This window comes from Arvicanthis niloticus, chromosome 8 (genome assembly GCF_011762505.2).
Source record: "Arvicanthis niloticus isolate mArvNil1 chromosome 8, mArvNil1.pat.X, whole genome shotgun sequence".
Lineage (NCBI taxonomy): Eukaryota > Metazoa > Chordata > Mammalia > Rodentia > Muridae > Arvicanthis > Arvicanthis niloticus.
In genome coordinates, this window is record NC_047665.1 from 71940035 (window position 1) to 71955987 (window position 15953).

Consider the following 15953-nt stretch of genomic DNA (forward strand, 5'->3'; position numbering starts at 1 on the left):
CCACACAGGTTATCTGCATGACCCTTGGACTGGAACTATTCATTGGAGCATGGTAAGGTCATGAGTAGTTACACAACTAAAGAGTATGTAGTTTTTAAATTTTACATTTGTGTGTTTATGTATTGTGTTAGTTAGGGTCTCTATTGCTGAAATGAAAGGTCAGGATAAAAAAAACAGCAAGTTGCAGGGAAAGATATATTGGGCTTACACTTCCACATTGTAGTCTATCACTGAAGGAAGCCAGGACAGGAACTCAAACAGGGCAGGAACATGGAGGCAGGATTTGATACATGGGCCATGGGGGGATGTTGCCTACTGGTTTGCTCCTATAAAATCACAAATAAATTAAGTACTTTCTTCAAGAGGGAAGAATCGGGATACAGTCACAGTCTGAACAAAACAAAACCAAGCTTCAGAAGTATAAAAAACCCCAATGTCCAATTATCTGGTTTCCACTCACAATCTTCTGGGCTTGGATCACTTTTTTGGCTCCATCATCTGCAGCACACACAGCTTGTCTTCTAGGCTCAAACGAGCTCTGCTCCAACTGGCTCCTCCACTCCTGCTGCTTTTTGCTGGTCATCCCATGGTCCTAGCATCTCTAAAATACTGGGTTCTTCTGTTGAAAGTGGGCTGCACTTTCACCAATCCAGTAAACAGCACTCTTCTGTGGCTACTGCATCAGCTACTCACTGCAGGATCCTGACTTCCTTCAGTGATAATGTTGTGGAAGTATAAGATGAATTAACTACCTCCTCCCCAAACTTCTTTAGTCATGGTACTTCATCACAGCAATAGCAACCCTAAGACATGTGTTTGTTTGTTTGTTATTGTCATTTGTTGTTGATGTTGTTGTTGTGTGTGTGTGTGTGTACAAATGTCTTGGCACAGGTGTGGAGGTTGGTGACAACTTTAAGTACTCAGTCCCCCTTTCCATATATGTTCTGCAGATTGAACTCAGGACCTTAGGCTTGGTGGAAAGCGCCCTTGTCATTGAGCAATATCACCATCCCTCCTTTATGATTTTAAAAATTAAAATACTAATTTTTAACTTTAAGGCTTTTTAAAAAAAAGAATATGATTACATCAGTACCCCATTCTCTTTTTCTCCCTCAAAACACTCATGTGCCCCCTCTTGCTCTCTTTCAGATTAATGGCCCCCCTTTTTAAAATTGTTGTTACTAATATATGTGTCTTCATATTTTAATGGGAGAATTATGAATGTGTGGGCCATATGTACATAGCCTGTAGTCACATAACTTGAATGATTCACCATGTTCTGATTTATTAGCTAGTCTAAACTAGGACTCAGGTCAGCTGGGACAGACCTCTCACGGTGATGGTTTTTAGTTTCCTGAATTTGTCTTTCTACTATTAGTGTACATCAGAATGGGAAAAAATACTGCCTAAAACGTACATACTGCAAATGATATGCCAAACCCTGTATCAAAACAAGTTTCCCATCTCAGTGTAATCCTCATAAATTTAATGCTTCCTTTAGGGAAAAGAAGGTACAATGAGAATAAGCCATTTGCCTATGGTAACATACTTTGTAAATTGTAGATTTTGAGTTTCTGAGTTGAGTGTTTTAGCTACTATGTTTTATTGCTTCTCAAATAAAATGATAAAAGGATGATGAATGAGGGTAATTTAGAATCCTGAGGAGCACATAGTTCACTTTTTCATTTTACAAATGAGAACAGATGAGCTGAATGACTTATCCAGGGATAACCACATAGTTGTGGCTTATTCAATGTAGAAGGAAGAACTTCAATTTCCCTTCCTATTTTTACTTAATAATAGCACTTGATTACAGATGAGAGTTGAGTGTCAGTGTTCCAGGCTTAGAGATTCATTTCTAAACCATTTCTTGCTTGTGCTGGTGTTTATTTATAGATTCAGTTTTCATGATGGAGATGAGGGCAATTTTCAGATTGCTATTTAATTATATCACAGCCATTTATGCATGCCCCAAGCACAACATGTCCACAGTTAAAATATACATCTCCACTCAGAAAGGAAAAGTTGGGACTGTCTTATCAAAGGCTCTTTCCTGCTAGCTGCTCCTTTCATTTATTTATTTTTTAAAAAGAATTTATTAACATTAATCTTGGTCAAGGTGATGTCTTATTAGCATTTTTAACAGCTTGCAAGTCCTACCCAGTATTTCAGGTCTCCCTTATCTGTCTTAGACTTAGGCAGTATTAAAAGCTAAGTAATCATCCAAAGAAAGAATCTTGGCATAGAAGACTGAGGTTTTGAAATGGAAAAAAAATTAACAGCTTTCTAGATTGTTCTCCACAGTTCCATCTATGTCAGGAAGTTGGTCTTTAAAACCCGTAGTCCGTTTTCTTGCCTCTTCATCAGTGACTTAGACCTTCCCCAGTTGTAATTTCTCTTCTTCAATCTCCATGTCACTTCTTCCTTACCCTGCTCCTGTGTGAAATTACCTATGATTATTTTCTTTTCCCATGTTCTTTTCTCTCTCTTAAAAATTAGTTCTTTGAGAATTGGTTTTAATGTATTCTAATTTTATTCACCAGCTCTGCAAGCTGTCTCAAATATACCCTTTCCCCCAATGCACAAACTTTGTGTGCTTGTTCTAGCTAGATTTATGTCAATTTGGCAAAAAGTAGAGTCATATGTGAAGAGGGAACCTGAATTGAGAAAATGCCCCTACCAGATTGGCCTGTGGGCAACCCTGCGGTACACTTCTTTGGTTAATTATTGATAATGGCAAACAAAAAGCCCAAAGGTAGGAATGGGTTACTTCATTTGGAGTTGTTTGTCAGTGAGGTCCCAAAGGCCCCAAATTGTGTGTTATTGCCAATGATATTATTTCCATCCAGAATTTTGTGATAATATACAGTTGTTGGAAACACCTCATGCTTGCATCATAGAATGTAGAAAAATCAAGCTGGTATTCATCTGGAAGCTTCACCCCCTTTGGCTAGCTTTTATTGTACTAGAAGATGGAAAGATGTGCACACAACAGCAGAAGGAGGTAATCATGAGTCTCGCTGAGCTGGGAACCCTGAAAGCTACTGTAACTACTGGCTTGACTAGACATGCTCACTGATATAACAGTCATGTGAATACCAGGGCAGTATTATACAAATAACTTTATGATTGGGTTTAGGGCTCACTCCACAAGATCAAAATCTCTACCTGGCACTATTATCAGGTCAAGAAACCATGAATAGACAAGTCCTAGACTTAGAAGAGAAGCTGCTGCTATTATCCTGCTCAAAGAACACAGTAGTAAACTGACTCCTAACGACTTATCCATGACTTATCCATAGATCAACGTATATCGCAACCCTTAAACTTTTGTCTGTAGTAGGTGGAGATTAATGCAGAAATTTACAACTAGTCCAGGCTCAGAAAATAGTAGAGTATAGAACATCTTTAAGTCGGACAGCTATATCACACTCCTCTTGGGCTCAGAGATCATCTCAGAAGAAGAGGCAGAAAGATTGAAGAGCCTGGGTTGGTTGATGATTCCAAGGAAACAGTGATTTCTAGATGCACTCACGTGGCTGCACATGTGAACTCCCAGGACAGCATGCATAAGACCTGTGAAAGGTCCATCCCTCTGACTGATTATTAACTATTGTATTTAGTTTTAGCAGTTATTTGTTCCTCCGTGATTTTTCAATAATGGCTGACCAATTCTTACTAGTTTTCGTATCATCAGAAGCCCATTTTTTAATCTTTGAATTAATATTTACAAATGTATATATTCTTTCCTATGAAGGAACAAAAGGAGAAAGAAAAAGAAGGGGTAAGGAAAACCATGAAGTCTGGTGAGCCCTAGGAAGTCAAAAGCCTGCCTGCTTGCATGTAGCAGGTAGCAAAAGCACACCAGTACTGTTCATGTGCTGTCCGGCGTGAGGCCTTTCAGCTGAGATGACACCCCCCTATCAGTGTAGCACACATTGGTAAACCACATCTTCTGGAACCAGCAATCAAGAACCACGGGGATAGTCAACTGCAGTGTGTGCAGCCCTCAGGATAGAGGGCTTGGCAAAGGTGATGTCTTCCATCATGGATTTGCCAGTGTTTAAAAAGGCCATTTTCCCCTTTTAAACAATGGGGGCCAAAGAAAAGCACAGGGGTAAATGGTCTCTACTGCGGTGACAATCTGCCAGTCACAACCAGAGAAGAAAGAGTCCTGTGCTTACTGACAGTTCTGGGTCCATGCACAGGCTCTACTTGGGCTCCTCAATCACACCTTTGCTGAGGTCTGCCATCTTGGGATATTTTATTTTCTTCTGGTCTAGCTCATTCTGAGTCCAAAGTAGCAGTTTCAATAACTTTGCCAGCTTGGGTATGGACTCTCGATTCTCATAATCCAGAACAGCCTGGTTAATTTCACTCCACACCTTTTGCCTCTGCATCATGAGAAGGAGGTCTCCAAAAGGCAACTCCTCAGGGCTATCGAAGGCCAGCAAGGCCAATGGACGCTCCATTTCTGTGAGGCATTCTCTGCTTTCCTCACCCTGCTCTGCCAGCTGAGTCTGGGCAAATGCCAATGCTGCTTCTGTCTCATGCTGACTCAGTCAAGTGTTGTTGCTTAAGGTGGAAGTAAAGATACCGATTTGTGTCTAGGAGCTCTGGGTAGAGGCTGTTGATCAAGGCGATAGCCTCCTGGATCTGACCCTTTAGAATCATCTCCCGAATTCTGATTCCCTCACCAAGTGTTTCTAGGTCCACACTTGGTTAGATCCCAGACTCCATCCGAAATTTCTTTCCTGCTTCCTTCAAGCCCTCTGTGACTAGGTAATTAATGATGAGTTGGTTCAAGTCTGCTCGTTGAACATCTAAGTTATTGAGCTTTTCCATCCATTAGTCTTTGGTTATTTCATCAGGCTTTTCTACAAAACTCATTATCATTTATTTTGTGCGGATCCCGCTACCTGTGCAACAGGGTCTGGGTGGCCGGCTCCCGGGGCCAGGAGGGGCGGCAGAGACGGTGGGAGATAGAGGAGGAGGCAGAGGCCTCGGTGGAGGTGAGCCTGGGACAGAAGCCCATTCTTAACTTATGCTGTCTACTTAATACATTGCTGATAGGAAACCGTATCCTCTTACAAGGCAGAGACCCAATTTCACATTCTTTATTTCTCTTTTGTCTTTACCTTTATGATGGTGATACACACTGGGGCTAGCGAGGCAAGAATTAGACATCTTGATTTATTTGTCATGGATTGGCTTTAAGAAAACATTTTATTGCTGGGAGGCCAGTTTTCTCATCTATCCAGAACAGTGTGTAAGGACTGAATTAGATGGCCTATCAACTTGTAAGTATTTGTTAAAACTGATGCTGTACGGCACTGGGAAACAGAAGGTTGACTAGGACATAGATGCTTGGTTCCAATGCCTCCACCATCTCATGTGAAGGTTGGTGTGTCAGCCGTTGTGAGATGTGGTGAAATTTAAGAAAGTGAATAGAATTCAGGCACATTTAACAAAGTAAACTTATTTCCACAGGGTGGCTTTAAATGCAAACAAGGATTCAAAAAGCATGTGAGGAGAAAACATCCGAGGAAGAGAAGGAATCCAAATATTTCCTATGTGCATCAAATGAACCAAAGCCCACAAATAAGAGAGTTTGTCATTATTCTTAAGAATATGTATCAAGGGATTATGAGAATACAGTTGGAGTTTTGAAAATTATCTACTTATCTATGTTGTGACTACTAACTTTAAATTTACAAATAAGATATAATATAATGACACAATAAGACTGCGATTAATTTTAAGAAATTGGATGCTATGGCTCAGTGGTTAAGAACACTGATTGCTCTTGCAGAACACATGGGTTCAAGTCCCAGTACCCATGTGACAGCTAAACATCGCTTATAACTCCAGCTCCAGGGGCATCTGATAAACTTTTCTGACCTCCAAGGGCACCAGCATGCTTGTACAAGCAGGCAAAACACCCATATGCATGAAATAAAAAGTAAACACAGTAAGAAGACATTAATTGCCTCAAACTCTTCACCACCATGGGCATTGTTAGCTAACACTTTTAATTAAATTCCTTGATAATAAGATTCTCACACAAGTGATCGACTATCTGAGATAAGAAGATATAATCAAGAAATCTCATGTCTTGAGATTTTACGGTTAAGTAATTGAAGGTAGGGTTGGTTGACACAGTCCTCTACCTGCAAAAGACTAAGAAGACTGAACGTATGCTCAGTTTCATTGTGAATCCTTACATGCAACACATAAAGGTATTTCCTGACATGGAATTTAGAAAAAAATTACATTTTCACATTAAATTATTGCTACTGGTTTCTTACATAATGCCATTTGTATTAGTCTGGGTGAAATTTGTTTTTTATAGACTAGAAGTTAAGAAGAAAAGTATTTGGTAAATTAAATAATGGCATAGATAATACTGTGTTTTAAAGAGTTCTCACTATATGATCCATCCATGAAACAGAAGATAATATGCTGAAGAAATTTTGTTAGTTCAAGGAAAGAGAAAAAAACTTGGTTTCAAAAGATAAGAATGGTAAGAAATGCCTAAGGGCAATTGATCAGATAAAGTGATAATAAAAATATAACCTTTTTACTAGCAAAACAGATATGCTAATCAGGTGAAAAAAGAGATAATCACATGTACAGCTAACAGTTTCATGATGCATTTATCTGTGTCATTATATATTCTCCTACTTGAGTCTGGGTGCCACAGATAATTTTTGTTTATTTTAGTTCTAGATAGTTATATACTACAATAGATTTTTTGAAATGTTTATATCAACTCAGTCCTAATGAAATCAAATGTACTCTATTCCCTTGACTACCTAAGAATCCCAAAGCACTAAATATGCATTTTAAATTAAAACTCAAGCTGGATGTGGTAACACATGTCTGTAATCTCAGCACCTGGTGGAAGCAGGAGGATCAGCTTCAGAGTTATCCAGAGCTAAATGAGTGTGAGTTTGTGGCTAGTCTGTCTCAGAAGAAAGAAAGAAAGAAAGAAAGAAAGAAAGAAAGAAAGAAAGAAAGAAAGAAAGAAAGAAAGGGAAAGAAAGGAAGGAAGGAAAGAAAGGCAAAAAAGGGAATATAAATAAAATTCTACTGTAATCAACTTTAACAAAACAATTTGAAAATTTATTGGAAACAATTACAAAGAAGATGGGTTCTCTTTGTTGTTTTTAAGACTTGGTTGTGTAACTTAGTGTGGCCCAGGACTCGCTGTGTAGACCTTCAGTCTCCTGTCTCAGCTTCCTCAGGGATGACATTATTGATGGTCACATCATACCCAGTTTAAAAATCACGGGAGTGATACTGACTCCTTCACACAGCTGTATTTTTTAACATAGTTGCAATTTAAATATGTAACAATTGTAAGATGCATAATATCTATATAATTTTTATATCTTGTGCTATCTTTTCTCTTCATATTCTGGAATAAAAACAGACGTATGTTAACGTATCAGTAGGCCAAGTAGGAATTTAGGAAAAAGAGATTAACAGGAGATAGACAAAGACACATAAAAATTACACCATGAAATCCTGAATGGCTGCCAAAAATTTGTTTGAGCTGGCTCACAAAGTTGAAAATAGGAACAACTTTTGGTTATAACATGTAGTAGACTACAATAGGCCAGCTGTCTATGTGAAGTGATAGTCTTAATTTCGAGACCATCAAGACATTTCTTTTGCCATTATCCTGGCATAAGACAGGTGCCAGGGCTTCTGGTATCCAATCTCCACGAGTTTCATTGGGCTATATAATTTCCTTAAAAAACATTATTTTTGACAATTTCATACACATATACAGTGTATCTTGATCATATGCATCTAACTTGCAACACTTTCACCTCTATGGTCCTCTCACTTTCTTTAAAAAGACATTGTATAATACATTGAGTTCGATTTGAACTCAATCTACCATGCCCCCAAAGAAAAATGACTCTCTTCCCATAAAAATCATCAATTGCCAACAGCTCCTGAGCTTGGGGTGGAGTCTAATGGACCTCTCTCAAGCCCATGCTAGAATAATTGACTTGATCTTGAACAGGTCTTATGCAGGTAACCATAACTACTGTGATTCATGTATTACATGGTTATGTCAAGTCCAGAAAAATACTTTCCATAGCACTTGTTATCATCCTCTAATTCTTAATATGTTTAAAGTACTTGGCCTCAAATCCAAGCAGAAAAACCGTTGGTTACCCCCATAACAGTTATGTCACTGCTGCAACCAAGAGCGCATCTTGTCTTATTAACCTTGCATTATGCAATATCCACTGCTAGGTAAATTCATTGATGATTATTCTTCCTCCAGCAGCCTATGTATCACCTTTTGACACTACAAAAGCTAGCCAGCAGGAAGGAAATTTCCTGTTCAGTTATAGCTTGATTTCTCTTTTGTGAAACCAAAATGTGTTGTGTTTTTAACAATAGGCTATTATATTACTATCTAGTTATTGTGTGCAACCAAGAGCAATGGAAATAGCCTGTATTGCTTTTCGAACTTCCAAGGGTCTCCTTAATCAATACCTCATAGGGAGGGATCTCATACCTGGCAATGAGTTTTTCATTTACTAATCCACTACTTTTGGAAATAGCATTGTCCACCCATCCAGGTTATCTCTGTTCAAACTGTTTTTGTTGTTGTTGTCATTGTGTATTTTAATTTGTTTACAAAAGGCATATGTATATATGTATATATATGTATATATGTGTATATGTATGTATATATATACATGTGTATATGTATATATATATGCACATACACACATTAAGACAAACTCTAGTTCCTCTACTCTATTTATCCCATTCCCACCCCTACTTTAAGCCTTTAACTCCCAGTATTCCATCTCTCCATATATATATATATATATATATATATATATATATATATATATATATATATTCTATTATTATTTTTCATTTCATGACCTCTTTCTAGCATCCTGACCCCTTCCAGGTACTTCACATTAAGAAAGTCTAAAAATACAAAAATACAAAGCAGGATTCACGTATGAGGAGATATAGCATTTGTCTTTCTGAGCCTGGATTGCCTCACTTTGTATAATTTTTTCCAGTTCCGCCTATTTTATTGAAAGTTTTATAAATTTACTTTTTCACACTCATATATGTACTACATTTTCAGTATCCATTCATTTGTTAATGAACATCTAGGCCAGTTCCATCTTCTTGCTATTATCAGTATTATCCAGTGGAAATGGTATGAGCAGATATCTCTGTAGTTGGATAGAGATTCCTTTAGGTATATACCCAGGAATAATATAGTTGGGTTGAATGGACTTTTAAATTTTTTTGAAACCTCTGCACTGATGTATACAGAGGCTCTGCCAGTATTCACTGCCACCAGTAGTACAGAAGTGTTCCCCTTTCCACATCCATACCAACATTTTTTTTTTTTTTTGTTACTTGGTAACTTGTTTTCTTGATGATACCAATTCTGACTGGGATTTCCAAAGTAGTCTTAATTTAAAAATTTTGTTAGCTAATAATGTTGAACATTTTAAATGTTCTTCAGCTATTTGTATTTCTTCTTTTTTAAGATTATTTTATATATGTGTGTGTCTTCAGATCTCATTATAAATGGTTGTGAGCTACCATGTGGTTGCTGGGAATTGAACTCAGGACCTCTGGAAGAGCAGCCAGTGCTCTTAACCACTGAGCCATTTCTCCAGCCCTGTATTTCTTCTTTTAATAACTGTTCTGTAGCCCTTTTTTTTACTGGGTTATTTTTTGGTGTTTAGTTTTTGAGTTCTTTCTATATTCTAGATGCTAACTGGTGAGTGTATAGCAGATAAAGGTTTTCCCTCATTAAATTGGAGCATTTTAATATCATGAGTGCCTATTTGCAAATGATTGGTTTCTTTATTTTCTGATCAATTTGAATCCTATTCAGAAGGTTCTCCCTATGCCTGTATTTTGAGCTATACTCTCTACTTTTATTGTAGCAGTTTTACAGTTTCTGGTCTTATCTAATCCACTTAGAGTTTATTTTTTTTGTAAAAGTTGAGAGACGAGGATCTAGTCTCACTCGTTGACATGTAGATAACCCCTTTCCTCAGCACTATTTGCTGAAGACATGCAGAAACCAACACAGAATGTATCCAAGAATGGGGACTAAATAATAGTAAGAAATAAAAAGCACACTAAGGTATGGAATTGCTGGCACACTTATGCTGAGTTGAAAGCTGAAGTTTTCAGATCTCTCTAGCTTTCAGAAGCTCCTTAGGTGCTGGGTAGAGGTGGGAGCCATTGGTCTCTGCAGTCTCTGTGTTCTGTGTGGCTTTGGTGTGTGGGGAAGGAGAGGCTGCAAGTCCTTTCCTAGCAGTTTTCTCAGACTCCACCACAGCTTCTCTCCTGAGTGTGGTGTGAGAACCAGCACTTCCCTTTCAGTTACTACTGTCCCCGTGCCCTTTCCAGGCAGTTTAATTGGAATGCCAGAAAGCTTGCAAATGCCTCAGGTTCTCAACTCTCTTGTTTCCTTTCCTTCAGAAAGTTCCCTTGGGTTAGTAAGTTCACCTACAAACTGTGTCTTTTATAGGATAAGAGCAATTTATTCAGGCTGTTTCCTGTAAGCTCCATTTTTATATTCTCATGATAGCAAATACTATATGCAAAACTTAATAAGTGGAAAATACTGAAATCAACAACTTTTTCTAAACACAAATTTAGAAACGTTTCCTAGAATAGCTGATTGCTTTTGTCTTTAATCGATCGATCACTCAAGGTTACTGTGAATCAATACATTTTCCCCCTTGATACATCTTGCCCATGACCATCAGATTGTTCAAAACATCGGGCATTTATTATTTTCAGTAGAGCTGTCCTGAATCTCCTTTCTAAATCATCATGTTATTGGCTGCAGTATAATGAAATTGTGAGAGAGGAAGTAAAGAGTTTAAGGATGGAAGTAGAACTTAAATTACTATTATTTTTTTTGAAATGAGTACAAAATTAGAAGCTAATCAGTACAAGAAGCTAATCAGTGAAAGAACATATTAAATATCTTAACTCGAATTATACAAATTTGAGTCAAGTATCTACAGAAAACATTGCTTTTGTATTTGTCTTCCACATCTATCTGCACACACATGTGTACACACGCACAGAAATTTATTCCCTAGACAAAACTTGTCGTGTGAAATATTTAAAAAGGCACATATGCTACTGCCGGCAAGGCCCCAGCAGACAGGCCAGGGTGTTCTCAGTCCAGCAGGTTCTCTGACCCAGAGCTCTGAAATCTCTCCACCCGGCTTGCCTACGCTCCCATGGAGGCACTGCCACGCACGCCCCACGCTTCCAAGTTCCTGTGGCTGGCTGAGGTGAACTCCTTCCTTGGAATATACCTCCTTCCTATACCTCCTTCCCCGGAAGCCAGTTGAATTGCCCTGTGAAGGAAAACACCACACAATCTTAGTTTAGAATCAACGGGTAACACAATCGCTGGGTGCGGAAACTAGCATCCTAATTTTATAAGCTACTCTGTTATAAATCCTTTGGTGGTGAATCCTGGTGGATCCGCCACTTAAGCTGACAGCCTCGGGCTACCTACACTATGCTTCCACACTCTCCACGCCATAAGGAAGTTCTGCCTCTCCTTTTCCGCTCTCTGACCCGGAAGTCCTGCCTCCTTCTCAGTGACTGGGGCCAGTGATTGGTGCTTTGAAATCTTTATTTATTGGGAAAGGTTCTGCCACAAAAACTCACCATTTTTATTAACCTGGCTTTTTTTTTTTTATCCAAGATTTCTGTATTATTTGCAATACAAAATATATACTTGTCCAGAATTATGTGGTTCATGAGGAAAGTAAATAATGGTGATTGATAATTAAAAATTGTAAGGATTGTAATTCAGCTGGCAAAGTTGGTTATAGTGAGTTAGGTATGTAATTTTCCCAAGGAATGGATGAGAGATTATATCAATTACAAAGACTGAAACAAAGTATATTTTGCTGTTATTTGAAAATTTTCTTCTACACTTCTTGACCAAGGATATAGTTCATTGATTTCTAAAACACCTTTGAGATTTTGCACCCCTTTTTTGTGGATCAACTATAAAAAGAAATACACTTTGTACACTGTACTTTAAGAAGTTCATAATTCCTTTTTCTTATAGACAACAGAAATTGTACTTGTAATTATCCCTTTTTGCATAAGAGGAAATCATAATGTGGGTACTTTGTAGAGTCCGTGGAAGATGCTCACTGTGGATTGTTTCATTACCTGACTTTGGAATGTGGACATTAAAGTAAGTTCCCTAACTCTATAACTTCTTCTTGGTTAAAATTATATAGGTTAACTTATAAATTAGGTTTCCTTATATTGCCACTTTTGTGCTAGATGAAGTTTTATTGCTACTTTATAATCAATTGACTAATAAAAGATGAATGAGATTGCAATTAGTTAAACCAAGGGAAGAAATGTTGATTAAAGTAATTAAGCAACCATATTTAGATTAGTGATAGTAGGAAGAAACTCAGAGTCAAATTAGTCAACAAAATTTTAATCAATATTAAAATCATGTCAATTTTAATGTTCTTAAAAATAAAAAAGAGTATAATTTCTTTTTTAATCAGCTTAGTTTGCACAGCAAGACACTTAGTTTATAAAGTCATGTTTCTTTCAATTGCCTGAGTCATGCTTCTGACTCACTGGGCTGGGTTTGAGAATGAGAAGTCATTTAAAATTTTTTTTTGGGAATAAGGCTGCTGAACTCGGTAGAGAAAGCAGATTGCAGAGATAAAAAGGCAATATGGAAAGCAAGCCTATAGTTTGCATGCCTTCTTTCCATCCGCTGAAGATTACATTAATGATTTCTATATTACAACTGGTACGGCAGTTGTAACACAGAAGTGGTTCTTCCAGTCACTAAGAACTTCCTGCTTTTCCTCCTAAGAACACAGAAATTCATTGCCCTACAGACACGGACATTTTCTTTGTTGTTTAAAACATAGGGGAAATTGATCCATGTTGATTCATGAGTTAATACTGATCAGATTGTTTTAAAAAGAAGGAATGAAAATGATTGCCTGCCTTGTTGTTTTTTTTTTTTTTTCATGTGGAAGCTTTTTCCTTTCCAATCCACTACTTCACCTAGTTTTCCTTATGTTTGTACCTCCTCATGTTGGTTCCCACCCACGCTAGCCTTTGACAAAATCTGGAGTTACCTACTTTTTGATTTCGACTATAGTTATCTCTCATTTTTAAATTTATTGTAACCAATTCTTATTACGACATTCAACATTAAATCCAGAGTCTAAACTGTCTTATGACTTTTGTGGTCATTTGTAGTAATCTCCTAAATGGCCCCTCTACTTATCTGTTTTCTTTCTATGGTTCCCTCAGTATCATCAAAATAATTTTCATCTTTATGGGTAAACACAAAAAGCCTGATACAGCTAAATCAATTCTGTTTAATAAAAGAATTGTTGTAGGTATACTACCTCAGATTTTAAGCTGTATTAAAGAGCTATGGTTATAAAAACAGCATGGCACTGGTATAAAAATAGATACCTTGATCAGTAGAATCTAATTGAAGAACTAAATATAAATCCACAGACCAAGAGATACCTGATTTTTGATGAAGAATCCAAAAATACACACTAGATAAAAGACAGAGATCATTTTCAGGAAATGGCACTACTGTTCCAAACTGGATAGCAGCACATAGGAATTAGATGAAAATAGATCCATACTTATCACCCAGCACAAAGCTTAACTCCCTATAAGATCAGATAACCTGAATCTGATAGTAAAGAAACTGGTGATAGGCATGAACTCACTGGCACAGGAAGATTTCTGAACAGAACACCTATAGCACAGGCACTAAGAACGACAGTTAATAAATGGGACCTCATGAAACTGAAAAGCTTCTGAATGACAAAGGACACCATAATTTGGACAACACATCAAGCTACAGAATGGGAAAATATATGTATTTTATCAATCGCACATCTAATACAGGGTTAAGATCTAAAATATATAAAGAACAAAATAATACCAAGAAAACAAATAACACAATTAAAAATGAGGTGTGGAGCTAGACAAGGGATTTCAAAAGATGGAACATAAATAACTGAGAAACACTTAAAGACATACTCAACATCCTTAAACATCAGGGAAATGGAAATCAGAATGACTTTGAGATTTCATCTTACACTCATCAGAATAGTCGAATAGTCAAGTTAGTTAAACAAATGACAACTCATCCTGGGAAGGATGTAGAGAAAGGGGGCACTTATTTTTCTGCTGGTGGGAGTGCAACTTGTACAACCACTATGAAAAGTAGTGTGTTGGTTTGTCAGGAAGCTGGGAATACAGCAGCATCAAGATCCAGCTGTGCCACTCTTGGATGTATACACAAGAACTCTACATCCTAGTACAGATCCTAGTACACTGGCTCATCCATGCTCTTTGCTGCTCTATTCATAACAGCCAGGAATTAGAAATAGCTTAGCTGTTCACCAACTGATAAATAATGAAAATTCGGTGCAGTTGCATAATGGAATATATTTCAACTGTTAAAAAATTATGAAATGTTCAGTAAATGGCCAAGAGTGATATAGCTGAGTCTGAAGTAGGTCTATTCCCAAATTTTCTGAGGAACCACCATATTGATTTTCATAGTGATTGTACAAGATTGCACTCCCACCAGCAATGAAGGAGTGGTCCCCTTTCTCCACATCCTCACCACCAGGAGCTGTCACTTGTGCTATGATATTAGCCATTCTGACAGGTATAAGATGGAATCTCAAAGTAGTTTTGATTTACATTTCCTTGTTGGCTAAGGATGTTGAGCATTTCTAAACGCGTTTCTCAGCCATTTGAGATTGCTCTGTTGAGAATTGTTTGTTTAGATTTGTCTAATTTCTTAAGTTCTTTATGTGTTTTGGATATTAGCCCTCTATTAGAAACTTTTCACATTCAGTAGCCTGATGCTTTGTGCAATTGATAATGTTCTTTGTCTTACAGAAGCTTTTCAGTTTCATGTGGTCCCACTAATTAATTGTCCATCTTAGTGTCTACAGTATTGGTATTTCTTTTCAGAAAATCATCCCTTGTGCCAGTGCATTCAAGGCTATTCTACACTATCAGGTCCAATGTATCAGGTTTTATATTAAGGTATTTGACCCACTTGGACTTGAATTTTGTACAGGGTGATAAGTATGGATCTGTTTGCATTCTTCTACAAATAGATATCCAGTTTAACTAGCACCATTTGTTGAACTGTCTTTTTTTTCAGTATGAGGGAAGGAAATCTGTAGTTGGAATAGATTTTAGGAAAGAAGAATCTATTTACATAAAAAAATAAAATAGCTTGGTAATGGTGGCTCATACCTTAAATCCCAGCACTTGGGAGGCAGAAGTAGGCAGATCTTTGTGAGTTTGAGGTCAGCCTGGTCTACAGAGTGAGTTCCAGGTCAGCTAGGGCTACATGGAAGAATCCTGTCTTAAGAATAATAATAAAAAACAACTATGAAAATTTCAGGTGACAATAGATAGAGCTAGAAAATATTATTCTGAGGGATATAGCCTAGGTCTCAAAAGACAAATATTGTATGTATTTTCTTATATATGGATAGCAAAACAAGTTCACTGCTATTTTTGTAACTTCCTGTTTCATATTACTTTGTTTAGACATTCTTTTCTCTTATTATTTTTCTTATATATTATTGTTTCCTTAGATGGGGTGTGTGCCTGTGTGTTCCTTGTGGGTTTTTTGTTTGTTTGTTTGTTCATTTTCTAACAAGAGGAAAAACATAAAGTTGGATGGGTGCGTGAGGATGTGGAAAGGATCGGGAAGGAGTTTGTGGGTGGGGAGAGTATGATCAGAATAAATTGTATGAAAAAAGTTTTCTAATAAATAGGATTAAAAATAGAAAAAAAAAGACAAATCAGATGCTCTTTTTCTCCAGTCCAGAACAGACGAAGCAAAGAATGTTTTT

General features: G+C 37.3%; 1 protein-coding gene and 1 pseudogene across 1 annotated transcript in view; one reads left to right on the top strand and one right to left on the bottom strand.

Annotated features, from left to right (window-relative positions):
- The window catches only part of Gpr158 (G protein-coupled receptor 158), a 342907-nt gene that overhangs the window by 91349 nt on the left and 235605 nt on the right, over positions 1 to 15953 (top strand). The window lies entirely within an intron of this gene.
- On the bottom strand, positions 4196 to 4890 carry LOC117714213 (glucose-induced degradation protein 8 homolog pseudogene; annotated as a pseudogene).